The sequence below is a fragment of the Mercenaria mercenaria genome, chromosome 16 (assembly GCF_021730395.1).
Source record: "Mercenaria mercenaria strain notata chromosome 16, MADL_Memer_1, whole genome shotgun sequence".
NCBI lineage: Eukaryota > Metazoa > Mollusca > Bivalvia > Venerida > Veneridae > Mercenaria > Mercenaria mercenaria.
The window spans coordinates 4,266,997-4,281,294 of NC_069376.1; the positions used below are offsets into that span (position 1 = coordinate 4,266,997).

The 14,298-nt window shown below is 35.9% G+C and overlaps 1 long non-coding RNA gene across 1 annotated transcript; it reads left to right on the forward strand.

Annotated features, from left to right (window-relative positions):
• The first annotated feature begins 3,849 nt into the window (after window positions 1-3,849).
• On the forward strand, window positions 3,850-12,527 carry LOC128549437 (uncharacterized). Its single transcript, XR_008367624.1, has 2 exons — window positions 3,850-9,242; window positions 9,715-12,527. It is a non-coding gene; the product is annotated as an uncharacterized LOC128549437 (long non-coding RNA).
• Window positions 12,528-14,298: the final 1,771 nt, after the last annotated feature.

Here is a 14,298-nt window from a genome sequence, read left to right on the forward strand (position 1 = left end):
TGTAGCTTGAGAAATGTGAAAGTAGGTCACTATGTCAAAATTAAGGTCAAATTTCATTTCGGAACACAAAACTATGCATGTGGTCCAAATTTGAAGCCTGTACCTTCAAAAATGTGAAAGTAGGTCACTAGGTCAATGTCAAGGTCAAAATTTTTTTCGGTGCACAAAACTATGCATGTGGTCCAAATTTGAAGGCTGTAGCTACAGAAATGTGAAAGTAGGTCACTAGGTCAAGGTCAAGGTCAACTCATGTCAAGGTTCATCTTGCCACTCAAAACCATACATATGGTCAAAATTTAAATGTTGTAGGTTATTGACAAGAAGATTTTAAAAGCTTTTCCCTATATAAGTCTATATAAACCATGAGACCCCCGGGGCGGGGCCATATTAGATCCCAGGGCAATAATTTGAATAATCTTGGTAGAGGACCACTAGATGATAATTCATACTAAATTTGAAAGCCCTAGACTCTGTGGTTTTAGACAAGAAGATCAGAAACTGCTTTAACTGTTCCTGGCTAATATGACCTTGACCTTTGACCTAATGACCTCAAAATCCATAGGGTCGTCTGCTGATCATGACCAACCTAACTATTAATTTTCCTGAAACTAGGCCCTAGCGTTCTTGAGTTACTGCCCGGAAACCGTTTTACTGTTCCTGGTCACTGTGACCTTGACCTTTAACATACTGACCTCAAAATCAATAGGGGTCATCTGCTGGTCATGACCAACCTCCCTATCAACTTTTGTGACCCTAGGCCTATGCGTTCTTGAGTTATCATCTGGAAACCGTTTAACTGTTCAGGGTCACTGTCACTGTGACCTTGACCTTTAACATACTGACCTCAAAATCAATAGGGATCATCTGCTGGTCCTGACCAACCTCCCTTTCAACTTTTATGATCCTAGGCCCAAGCGTTCTTGAGTTATCATCTGGAAACCGTTTTACTATTCATAGTCACTGTGACCTTGACCTTTAAATATTAACCTCAAAATCAATAGGGGTCATCTGCTGGTCATGGCCAACCTCCCTATCAACTGTCATGATCCTAGGCCCAAGCGTTCTTGAGTTATCATCCGGAAACCGTTTTACTATTCAGGGTCACTGTGACCTTGACCTTTAACATATTGACCTCAAAATCAATAGGGGTCATCTGTTACACTTTTCTCTCTCTGTAGAAGACCTTGAATTGTACTTACAAGGCAATTTTAGTTCTGGTTTATTGATTGACGACATTGTATTAATTCTATTACTTTTTGCCGATGATAAGGCAATTATGGGTAAAACTCCGGAAGATTTGCAGAATAGTTTTGATTTATTACACACATATTGTATACAATGGGGATTAGAATTTAATGTTATAAAAACTAAAATTGTTGTATTTAGGAAAAGGGGAATTACTTTCGATAAAGAAAGATGGTTTTACAATAACCAACCGATAGAAGTTGTAGATTATTTTAATTATCTTGGTACAGTTTTTAACTACACCGGGAGTTTTGTGTTAAACCAAGAACATTTGATTGGTAAAGCATTAAAGGCTTTTAATGTTTTTTGTATGACTGTAAAGATTTTGATTTTAAACCAAAGTTATTATGTCAGTTGTTTGATTCTTTTGTATGCTCTATTTTGTCATACTCCTCTGAAGTATGGGGCCACAATAAGTCAAAAGATATTGAACGTGTACATATGAAATTTTGTAAAAGAATCCTAAATGTTAGAAGTAACACTTGTAATGCAAGTGTTTATGGTGAGTTAGGTAGGCACCCTCTATATATTGATAGATATGTGAGAATAATAAAATATTGGTGCAAATTGATAAATACTGATAATATTATACTAAGGAAAGTCTATTAACTAGGTGTATCTGATTGTAATATGGATAAAAAGAACTGGGTTTCAAATATTAAAAACGTATTAGATACATGTATGTATGGCTTTTCTGAATATTTCAATAATACTAGTTTGATAGATTGTAAAATGTTTCCAAAGATTTTTAAACAAAGACTTGTTGATAATTACATGCAAGAGTGCTTGCATCTGTTGAAAATAGTGCCGTGTTAGATCTTTATAAAAATTGTAAAACAACTCTCACATATGAATGTTACTTAGATTTATTACCTAAAAGTTAAAGATTTTTTGTTACAAGAATAAGAATATCTGCACATACTCTTAGAATTCAAACTGGTCGATACTGACAAAATAGAATACCACGCAATGAACGATACTGTTTATGTTGTAACACTGTAGATATTGAAGATGAATATCATTTCGTTTTAAGGTATTAGGTCACTAATAGTAATGTTTATAAAATGACCTTTTCTTTATTACCTCTCATGAACAGACTCAATCAAACCGAGTCTGCTATTATTCTTCTTGGTTGCATTCTTTGCTTCCAAAGGATCTTTTTACAGATTTTATTAACTATCATAACAACAATCTTTAAGTGCCGTGTGGCGGCTGTAAAAAGTCTCCCCGTATTTGGATTCAGTGTTGTTATATTTTCTGGTCCTTTGGGATCATGGAGTCCATTCAACATATGTGTAATAGAGTTCCGCTTAAGCCGGTGCTAGGGAGCGTGAGAGGTGTTGCACATTTCATTACCTCTCATGAACAGACTCAATCAAACCGAGTCTGCTATTATTCTCCTTGGTTGCATTCTTTGCTTCCAAAGGATCTTTTTACAGATTTTATTTGCTTGGTATATTCTGAAAGGTAACCGTGTTTTGCACTAGTTTGCAAATTTTGGACGACTTTTACCGTGCCGTTTTTTTTTAATAAATTTTGAATAACTTATGGTATCTCCTCAAGCTCAAGTAGAAGTATATTTCAAAGTGATAGCCACTATCCAAAACGTTTGCAGAGAACTTATTTTACCATTAATTTCAATAGAAGAAACATCAAACCATTGGTAACCAATTATAAAACACAAAATAAAAATGTTAATATCATTTTTTCTATGGTGCCTCAAGTAAACAGATTTAATGAGACAGAATTCATACTTCAACATTGAAAAAATTAAGGTCAAATGATGTGTTTCTGTTTTGAATTTTGCTTACTCCATTTAAAAATAACCTTAAGGAAGACGTAAAACCTACCTAAATTTCTTCCACAATATATAATCTAAGAGTGAAAGCAAAATAGAGAACTTTCACCATGCGTAACTCAATATTTTTAAAGATGTGTAACTCTATCCCTTTCTGTTTAAGTAGTAAATTCTCTTTGAACACCAAAAATCGCTTATAAGATTCATCATTTTCCATTTTTGTACAAAACATCAATAATAAGTCTTGAAAAAAGTAAAAACTTACTAGTAAAAAAGGAAAATAAAGAAAAAAAAATTGGTCCCAGTAGGGCTTGAACCTACGCCCCCCCCCCCCCCCCCCCCCCCAAAAAAAAAAAAAAAAATTGAAGTAAAAGTAGGTTTATGGTAGGAATTAAATATACTCTTCAAACAGGAGGTTCTCTATTAGTGATCTAATACCTTAATATGCCCATGTTATATAGATATTATAAGAAAATACATTAAGAAGTATTATTATAATAGACCATCGATGTACAAATTTATTGAACTTATTATTACAAATAAAAAGAGTATATTACTAAATCTTGCAAAGTATATTAAAGATTCTTTTAAAACTAGAAATATGATTATGAATGCTAACAATTAAAATTAACATATGCATCTTCTATTAGTAGCTTTAACGACACATTTAAACCTACTTGTTGATAGAATTATTATAAATATATTATGAATGTTATATTATAACTGTTCATCTTCCATCATTAAATATTACTATTTGTTGTATAATTAATATATTATTCATAATTATCATACGTTTGAAATGTCTGCACAATAGCAGCTTCATTTATGATTTGAATTTAATCAAACTTGCACAGATTTGTGTTACCATAAGATCTTGGTTCCTTTCTTGAGCTGGCCAGATTCCGTCATGGGCTCCAGAGTTATAGCCCTTAAAAAGTCCAAAATTTGCTATTTTGGCTTTTGCAGCCTTATAGAGACTTCATTTATGGTTTGATTTGATTCAAACTTCCAAAATATCTTCAACAGCAATAAATCTTGGATTTTGTGACGAATCATGTGAATCATCCAATCGTAGGTTCCAGAGTTATTTTTTATCTTATTACCTCCCCTGATTGTAATCAAAATGGATTTATATCAGTAAGTACTTATAGGACTTACTTGAAATTTCATTATTGTCATTAGTTGGACTGAGACAATCAAGGTAGATAACTATGGACTGATTTTATGTCAAATTACCTGACTTTATTTCAAATTAGAATGAGTATATCTCCATAACTAATGAAGATACTGATCTGAAATTTCATTTATGTCAACAGATGGACTTGGACAATCAGTGAAGATACATATTGACTGAATTTATGACAATTTACCTCCCTTTATTTTTTTATATAAGTAATTACACCTTAGCAGCTTCTAATGAGATTGGTTTGAAACGTTATTCGTTATACGTCTTCCACGGTAAGAAATAGTCATATTAAATAACCCTTGACTGAACATTTATCGATATGAATTCTTTACTAATATATTGTTGTATAGGTTTGTACTTTGTATCTATTAAATGCATATACCAATGCATGATTACCTCCCCTGATTTTAATAAAAATGGATTTATCTCGGTAAATATTTATAGAACGCATTTGAAATTTCATTATTGTCTTTAGTTGGACTGAGGCAATCAGGGTAGATAGCTATGGACTGATTTTATGTCAAATTCCCTCCCTTTGTTAATCCCCCGCTGTGGCGGAGGGATTATAGGAATGGTCTGCGTCCGTCCTTCCGTCCGTCCGTCCTTCTGTCCGTCCTTCCGTCTGTCCTTCCGTCCGTAACAAAATCGTGTCCGGTCCATATCTCCTAAATCCCTTGAAGGATTTTCATGAAACTTAGGTCAAATGATCACCTCATCAAGACGATGTGCAGAACCCATGAGTCAGCCTTGTCGGTTCAAGATCAAGGTCACAACTCAAGGTCAAAGGTTTGAGCCTGCCATTTTGTGTCCGCTCTATATCTCATAAACCCCTTGAAGAAATTTTATAAAACTTGGGTCAAATGATCACCTCATCAAGACGATGTGCAGAACCCATGAGTCAGCCAAGCCGGCTCAAGGTCAAGGTCACAACTTAGGGTCAAAGGTTTGAGCCTTCCATTTTGTGTCCGCTCTGTATCTTCTAAACTCCTTGAAGGATTTTCATGAAACTTGGGTCAAATGATCACCTCATCAAGACAATGTGCAGAACCCATGGGTCAGCCTTGTCGGGTCAAGGTCACAACTCAAGGTCAAAGGTTTGAGCCTTCCATTTTGTGTCCGCTCTATATCTCCTAAACCCCTTGAAGAAATTTTATCAAACTTAGGTCAAATGATCACCTCATCAAGACGATGTGCAGAACCCATGAGTCAGTCATGCCGGCTCAAGGTCAAGGTCACAACTTAGGGTCAAATGTTTGAGCCTTCCATTTTGTGTCCGCTCTATATCTCCTAAACTCCTTGAAGGATTTTCATCAAACTTGGGTCAAACGATCACCTCATCAAGGCGATATGCAGAACTTATGAGTCAGCCATGTTGGTTCAAGGTCAAGGTCACAACTGAAGGTCAAAGGTTTGAGCCTTCCATTTCGTGTCCGCTAAACCCCTTGAAGGAATTCTATAAAACTTGGGTAAAATGATTACCTCATCAAAAAGATTTGCAGAAATTATGAGTCAACCATGCCAGCTCAAGGTCAAGGTCACAACTAAGGGTCGAAGGCTTGAGCCTTCCATTTTGTGTCCACTCTGTATCTCCTAAACCCCTTGAAGGATTTTCATCAAACTTGGGTCAAATGATCACCTCATCAAGAACTCGTGAGTCAGCCATGTCAACTCAAGGTCAAGGTCACAACTGAAGGTCAAATGTTTCAGCTCTGTATCTCCTAAACCCCTTGAAGGATTTTCATGAAACTTGGGTCAAATGATCACCTCATCAAGACGTTGTGCATAATTCACGAGTCAGCCATGTCAGTTCAAGGTCAAGGTCACAGCTGAAATCAAAGGTTTACCCTTTCACTATCCATAGCAGTGGCGGGGGATTTAGCTGTCCTTCAGACTGCCTTGTTTCAAATTAAAATGGGTGTATCTCAGTAACCAATGAAGATACTGATTTGAAATGTCATTTGTGTCATCAGATGAACTCGGACAATCAGGGTTGATAACTTTTGACTGAATTTATGCCAAATTACCTCCCTTTATTTTATATAAACGAATATATATCAGCAGCATCATATGAGATTGGTTTTAAATATTACTTAAGTCTTCTAGGATAAGGAATAGTCATGTTAGTATAAAAATCTAGCATTTGAGCCTAGGACCCTCAAACTTGGTATGGAAATTGGCCCTGACAAGGTAAAAAGGGACTGTTACATGAAAATGTTTATCCTGATCATATTTAATGTGTATGCCTATGTGCTCTATGTCAAAACTTGATCATATCATTTTGAGCAATGGTACTCAGGTGAGCGATACAGGGTCATCATGACCCTCTTGTTTAAGGAAGATATTTGTTTGCTATGTGAATTATAGCAGTTGCCTTGTGTATATACAGTTGATAGAATATGGTAAATATATTGTCTGAAGCTTTAGCTATTTTGTTTTATATATGAACTTTTTTTGAGTTTTACTAGTTATGTTTATTGTTTGTTTATGAAAAGAGTATATATTAATAGTATAAAAATGTTGTTTTGATCTAAACTTTGGTATTAGTATTTGCACATCTGAGAGCATAAATTGCTTAAAGTCAGCTATTGCGATCGTCCATTCTCGTCTGGTGTCAACAACTTTTAAAGGTCAGAATGTTAACCTTGATGAAATCTCGGACAAGATTTCCACTATTTCAAATAAATCATAAAAATATGTAGAATTAATTGGAAACATAATTAAATTTCCAGATGCTCCATTTTCTATTTTTCTTTCATAAAACGTTTCCAAATTTGGTATAACAAGAAAAGGGGACTTTGGACTATGTACAAAACATAAGCTTACAAATATTAGATTTCATGTAAGTCTATTTGTATAGGACGATGTGTATATATATTTGATAGACTATGGTAGGTGTATGGTATGTTTGCCTTATGTAATTTGTATTATATTTGAATTGTTTTGAGTTTTTCCAGTAATGTTTATGTTGATTGCTTGTAAACAGAAGACATGATAGTTTAATGCTGTTTTGATCGTAACCTTGTTACAATGACACGTTACAAGGTTATAACACACTAAACAGCCAGCACTATATATTCTATATAAAATGACATGTTTTCACAATGTTGCAATACACACCTAGACCCATTTTAAATTTTTTTAACTTACATTTTCTTGTAGAGCAACATTTATACTGTAAAAATATCCAAAGAAAAGTAGGGGTCATATTTGATGCAAGAAAAATATTTCTGGTCAAACGAACACACCGTAATTTTTACACTGAAATGACAATCACAATTTAGGGTAGGGGTGTATGAATAAATTTCACATGTTAAATCAGTTTGGAGTCATTTTTCAACATGCAAATGCTATCAGTATGTCAAGTATAGGCATGCAATATGATTTCAACCAATATATGGCAATGATTTCAAGGAGAAATCATTCTTACAGCAAAAAGAACTGAGAACTATTTGAATCCGCCATTATGCGATTATACCATTTTTTCATAGGTGCTCAGGCTATTTAGTGTCTGTATACCCATAATGACACGTTATTTGCTCACTTGAGAGCACAAAATGTGATCGTCCAGCACCCGTCGTTATCAGTCTCCATGAATTTTGACTAAATTTCAACGAAACTTGATCAGGGCCCAGTTGTTCGAAACTTTAACAGCCTGTTAAACTAATCTCATGTTAAATATTGATTGATGTTTTAATTTTACTGTAAAGACATTTATTGTTTATAAACCTTAAGTCCTACTTTGCTAAGTTTTCTAAAGTGTAAAAATATTAATCTAAAAGTTAATCGGCTGTTAGCTTAATCAACTGTTAAAGTTTCGAACAACCGGCTCCAGAATGATAGCCTTAAGAAATCTCGGACAAGATTTTTAATCCCCCGCCGTGACGGAGGGATTATAGGAACGGTCTGCGTCCGTCCTTGTCCTTCCTTCCTTCCGTCCGTCCGTCCGTAACAAAATCGTGCCCGGTCCATATCTTTTGAACCCATTAACATATTTCCATTATATTAACAACAAATGTTAAACTCACCAAGGCGATGTGCAGAACCCATATTCCAACTGTGCTGGGTCATGGTCAAGGTCACACTTGGGGATCAAAGGTCATGGGGTGATATTTCGTGTCCGTTCCATATTTTTTGAACCCCTTGACATATTTCCATTATATTAACAACAAATGTTAAACTCACCAAGGCGATGTGCAGAACCCATGTTCCAACTGCGTTGGGTCATGGTCAATGTCACACTTTGGGATCAAAGGTCATGGGGTGATATTTCGTGTCCGGTCCATATCTTTTGAACCCCTTTACATAATTCCATTATATTAACACCAAATGTTTAACTCGCCAAGGCGATGTGCAGAACCCATGTTCAAACTGCGCTAGGTCATGGTCAAGGTCACACTTGGGGATCAAAAGTCATGGGATGATATTTTGTGTCTGATCTCTAACTTTTTAACACCTTGAAGGATTTTGAAGATACTTGACACAAATGTTCATCACATCAAGATAACTTGCAGTGCGCATGTTTCGGATGGCCCGCTTCAAGGTCAAGGTCAGAGGTGAAAGGTCATATGTGTGTATTGCTCACCATTGCCATGGTCTTGGTTTTCATTAATTTTTGTTTTCCTTTCGCAGATCTCTTTTCTGTTCACTTACATTTCTTTTAATTGAATATTTTCCCTTTAATGATACTATAAATAGCTTTTTTGCAACATTTTTACTATTGGTTGTAGGAAAAAAACGAGACCACTTTTATGTGGTACAACATGGATGGTACTTCCAATTGTTAGGTGTAATTTGACATATCTGGATTATTAATCCCCCGGGGGTTATAGGAATGGCCTCCTTCTGTCCTTCCGTCCGTCTGTCCGTAACACTTCGAGTCCGCTCCATATCTCCTAAACCCCTTGAAGGATTTTCATGAAACTTGGGTCAAATGATCACCTCATCAAGATGATGTGCAGAACCCATGAGTCAGCCTTGTCGGTTCAAGGTCAATGTCACAACTCAAGATCAAAGGTTTGAGCCTGCCATTTTGTGTCCGCTCTATATCTCATAAACCCCTTGAAGGAATTTTATGAAACTTGGGTCAAATGATCACCTCATCAAGACGATGTGCAGAATTAATGAATCAGCCATGCCGGCTCAAGTTCAAGGTCACAACTTAGGGTCAAAGGTTTTGAGCCTTTCATTTCGTGTCCGCTTTATTTCTTCTAAACTCCTTGAAGGATTTTCATAAAACTTGGGTCAAATGATCACCTCATCAAGACAATGTGCAGAATTTATGAGTCAGCTATGTCCTCTCAAGGTCAAGTTCACAACTCAAGGTCAAAGGTTTGAGCCTTCTATTTTGTATCCGCTCTATATCTCATAAACCCCTTGAAGGAATTTTATAAAACTTGGGTCAAACGATCACCTCATCAAGGCGATGTGCAGAACTTATGAGTCAGCCAAGTCGGCTCAATGTCAAGGTAACAACTGAAGGTCAAAGGTTTGAGCCTTCCATTGTCCGCTCTATATCTCCTAAACCCCTTGAAAGAATTTTTTAAAACTTGGGTAAAATGATTACCTCATCAAAACGATGTGCAGAAATTATGAGTCAACCATGCCAGCTCAAGGTCAAAGTCACAACTAAGGGTCGAAGGTTTGAGCCTTCCATTTTGTGTCCACTCTGTATCTCCTTAACCCCTTGAAGGATTTTCATGAAACTTGGGTCAAATGATCACCTCATCAAGACGTTGTGCAGAATTTATGAGTCAGCCATGTCAGTTCAAGGTCAAGGTCACAGCTAAAATCAAAGGTTTACCCTTTCACTATCCATAGCAGTGGCGGGGAATTAAGCTGTCTTTCAGACTGCCTTGTTACTTTATAATATGAGCAATAGCTGTTCCACGTCATCACTGACCTGACACCATGACACAAGGGCCATAACTCTTGCACGAATATTTCATGAATTATCTCCCCATTTAAGTTACTAATATAATAGAATTAAAGGTTGTTATGTTGTTTGTATGTTAATTTCAACCGCTGGGATTTCTTAAATCATTTAAGGTAGTGAAAGAATTTTCAAAATCAAATTAAAAATTGAGAAAGCGGCATTTAAATATTTGACCAAAATGGCATCAAAAAGCATGTCCGATCTCTAAGAAACTTGCAAACAATGTTTGTGAGCATAATATCACAGCCAAGTTCGAAAAACTACCAATTTAGCCTTGTGCGCTTTCTGAGTCGAAGAGTTTTCATCCGATCTTCACCAAATTGTTGACAAAGTGTGTGGGCATGATGTCTTGGCCAAGTTCGATAACAACCAAAAGCGCTGTAGGCACTGTTGGATTATCATGGCTCTTGATTAATTAGAAAAAAAAACTGCGACTTAAGCCATGTCCGCCCTCTAAGTCAGTTTACACCCGATCTTCACAAAACTTAACGACAATGTTTTTTCGGCATAATATCTTGGCTAAGTTAGACTTTAAACCACCCTAATCCATCCTGACACTCTTGGATTATGGCCCTTGAATTTACGTAATTGAATATTTAGTCGGGCGTAATTTGTGTCAGTCTGGCACTTTTTCTTTGGCGTAAAATGTTCACCTCTATGAGACGGAAATCTCGGGTTCCGAACTCAAAGGTATTATAGAGCTTGTCCAGGCTGTAACTTTGCCATGCATACTTAAGCAATCCTTTTATACGCTCTTTTAAATAACGTTACGTATTATGGAAACGCTCCTGGCGGGCGGGCGAGCGGCGTCCACAAACTTTGACTGGAGCATTTCTTCTTCATGCATGGAGGAATTTTTATGTTACTTGGTACAAATGTTCACCAACATGAGACGTAGTGTCATGCATAAGAACCTGGTCCCTAGGTCTATGGTCAAGGTCTGACTTAGACGTCAAAGGTCAAATTCAATAATGACTTTGTTTTTAAAATAAAAAATAAAATAAAAAAGATCTCAGATCAAATTGACACTTATAGGTCTTAATGATACAAGAATGACGACTTTGACCGAAGCATTTCTTCTTTATACATGGAGGGACTTTTAATGTTACATGGCACACATTTTCACCAACATGAGACGAAGTGTAATGCATATTCTAATATGTCTAACAATGCTTTAATCATCACAACGATGTTATGTTGACGTAACATCAACGTGATATTTAGCGCCATGTACGCATCAAGAAATATCACTTTCAAATTTCATGAAATATTTTACTTAATAACTTGTTTTAAACGAAATGTCACATTGCGCAAATGTTTTGATTAATTTATACACATACTAAATTAGTTATTCGATATGCTGAATAATTCGTAATAATTTTCGCTTGAACTGAATTCTGCCGCAAGACGTATTACCGTTTCCGGTCTTGGCGTGTTTTACCAAATACCTACTATTGGCGCCATGCTTGCGCGAAGAAACAGTTCCATCATATTTGATATAAACTTTACAATAAAGAACATATTAGAATCGAAATAATTTATAGCAAAACAGTACTTTATCACTATTTATACACTCGGGCGGTTATACGTCGTCCGAAATAATTTCACTCTGGCTGCGCCCTCGTGAAATTATTACGCCCGACGTATAACCGCCCATCGTGTATAAATAGTGATAAAGCACTGTTTTGCTATAAAAAATTTTCTTAAATAAGCAGGTCCCTTGGTCTAAGATCAAGATTTCACTTAAAGGTCAAATTCAACAATAACTTTGTCCGGAGCATTTCTTCTTTATCCATGAAGGGATTTTGATGTTACAAGGCACAAATGTTCACCAACATGAGACGAAGTGTCATGCATAAAAAGCAGGTCCCTAGGTCTAAGGTCAAGGTCTCACTTAGAGGTCAAAGGTCAAATTCAGTAATGACTTTTGTCCGGAGCATTTCTTTTTCATGCATGGAGGGATTTTGATGTTACTTTGCACAATTGTTCACAATTATGTGACGGAATGTCATGCGTAGAAACCAGGTCTGTAGGTCATAGGTCAAAATTACACTTATAGGTCATAGAATACAAGAATGACTACTTTGTCCGGAGCATTTCTTCTTTATACATGGAGGCATTTTGATGTTACATGGCGCAAATATTCACTAACATGAGACGGAGTGTCATGCATAAGAAGTTGGTCCTTAGGTCGAGGTCGCAAGTAGAGGTCAAAGGTCTGTTTCAGTAATGACTTTGTCCGGAGCATTTCTTCTTCATGCATGGAGGGACTTTGATGCTACTTTGCACAATTGTCACAATTATGAGATGGAATGTCATGCACATAAACCAGGTCCCCAGGTCTAAGGTCAAAGTAACGCCAAGTCTTATAGGTCAAAAGACACAAGAATTACATCTTTGTCCGGAGCATTTTTCTTTATACATGGAGGGATTTTGATGTTAATTGGCACGAATTTTCACCTCGATAAGTCTGGGTGCCATGCGCAAGAACTAGGTCTCTATGTTTAAGGTCAAGGTCACATTTAGAGGCCAAATGTCAGATACAAGAATTCTTTTTTGCGGAGGAGCATTTCTTCTTCATGCATGGATAGATTTTGATAAAACTAAGCACATTTGTTCAGCATCACCAGACGGAGTGTTATGCAAAAGAATCTGGTCCCTAGTTTAGAATTACTTCCTTTGTTGTTACTGTAAATAGCCTATATTGTATCTTTCTTATTACTGGCCGTAGGAAAAAATCAAGACCCGTGACCACTCTTCTGTAGTACAACATGCATGTTAAATCGTATTATTTAGGTGTATTTTGACATTTCGCTTCCTGGTATTAATTAAGGATATTTGAGTTGATTTTTTACTATCCAGCATCGAAATGGTCGAGCGCGCTGTCTCCTGTGACAGCTCTTGTTAAAATACTTATTTCAAGAGAAATAGTAAAGTTTGTTTCCTTTTTTTTTACCCGCGGATTAGCTTTATTACGTACATTGAATATTGTATATGGTGACCATTTTACTACACTTGATTTCGCACCGAGTGTTATCCAACCTTGTAAAAGCCACTAGAGCCGAATATAGACGAATACAAAATCACAGATTATGCAGATCGAGCTCCGAATGACCCTTTTACTATATACATCACACTTTTTGTTTACTGTTTTGTTATCGAACGAAATCTTCAATGTTTATTGACGTTAAAATAGAACTGAGTGACGTTTTTATATGTGCTATTTTTAACTGTCAGTCCATGCATATTAAATGAAAGTGCTGTGGCAACATACAATACAAAAGGTACAATACGGATATTTTCTGGTTGCTCATATAATATTGTGAAATACAAGCGATATTTTTGACAGAAGTTTTATAGGTAAATGATAAAAAGTTGTATCATTTCATACGTCTTGTTCTATATACTGTAATATAAGATTGTCGTCTGATGTATATTGCTTTATTGACGGTGAAAATTGTTTTCTCATAACATTTGCTTTGTCTAGTTTAAACATATTTTATTGCTTATAATACATGCATGTATATCATTACATCAACATATAGATATTAACAATCAATTGAATTATAGCAATAGGGTCGGGCCACAAGTTCTGCCAACATAGGTAAACGGCTCTTCTCTTAAACTTGCTTTGTCTATATTAGTGATGAAAATGGTATCAAATGAGTGCAGTTTCAGTAGTTGTTATTGGACGGGTAAAGTTGAATAATAGCATTCGAGCTCTTGCCAAACATAATATTGTTTAATCAACGAGTTCTATAACTAAAGGCATTTTTAATCAAAATCTTTTATCACATAAAAATTAGACGCTGTAAACGGTGTTCTGCGCTGCTGAAAGCCGTTCACCGTATCAAAGCAGAAGCAAAAGAAACAACTTGGTACTACAAGCAATGAAGGCATAAGGTATAATTTGGCTACCCAGTCCTGAGCTTATATATAGTGCAAGTGTTGACCAACAACACACAAAAAAAACATTATGATTAAATGATAAATTGAATTCTTTCGGTTTATTGATAGTGTACAAATTGGTTTTATCTTATCATGGCTGTGCAAAATCAGTTTCATAATTAATTATAAATATTATTACATACTCGTTTCTGCTCCCTGTTAAGGGAGTTCTGCACGTTTGGTAAACCG